Here is a 522-nt window from a genome sequence, read left to right on the forward strand (position 1 = left end):
ATGATACAGGGCTTCAGCAATACGTGAACCATGAACTTCCTGATGTTCAAGCTGGTTTTAGAAAAGGCAGAGGAACCAGAGATCAAATTGCCAACATCTGCTGGATCATGGAAAAAGCAAGAGAATTCCAGAAAAGCATCTATTTCTGCTTTATTGACTGTGCCAAAGCCTTTGACTGTGTGGATCACAATAAACTGTGGGAAATTCTTCAAGAGATGGGAATACCAGACCACCTGATCTGCCTCTTGAGAAATTTGTATGCAGGTCAGGAAGCAACAGTTAGGATTCGACATGGAACAACAGACTGGTTCCAAATAGGAAAAGGAGTACGTCAAGGCTGTATATTGTCACCCTGATTATTTAACTTATATGCAGAGGACATCATGAGAAACTCTGGGCTGGAAGAAACACAAGCTGGAATCAAGATTGCCAGGAGAAATGTCAATAACCTCAGATATGCAGATGACACCACCGTTATGGCAGAAAGTGAAGAGGAACTCAAAAGCCTCTTGATGAAAGTGA

This window comes from Bison bison, unplaced genomic scaffold (assembly GCF_000754665.1).
Source record: "Bison bison bison isolate TAMUID 2011002044 unplaced genomic scaffold, Bison_UMD1.0 scf7180017864061, whole genome shotgun sequence".
NCBI lineage: Eukaryota > Metazoa > Chordata > Mammalia > Artiodactyla > Bovidae > Bison > Bison bison.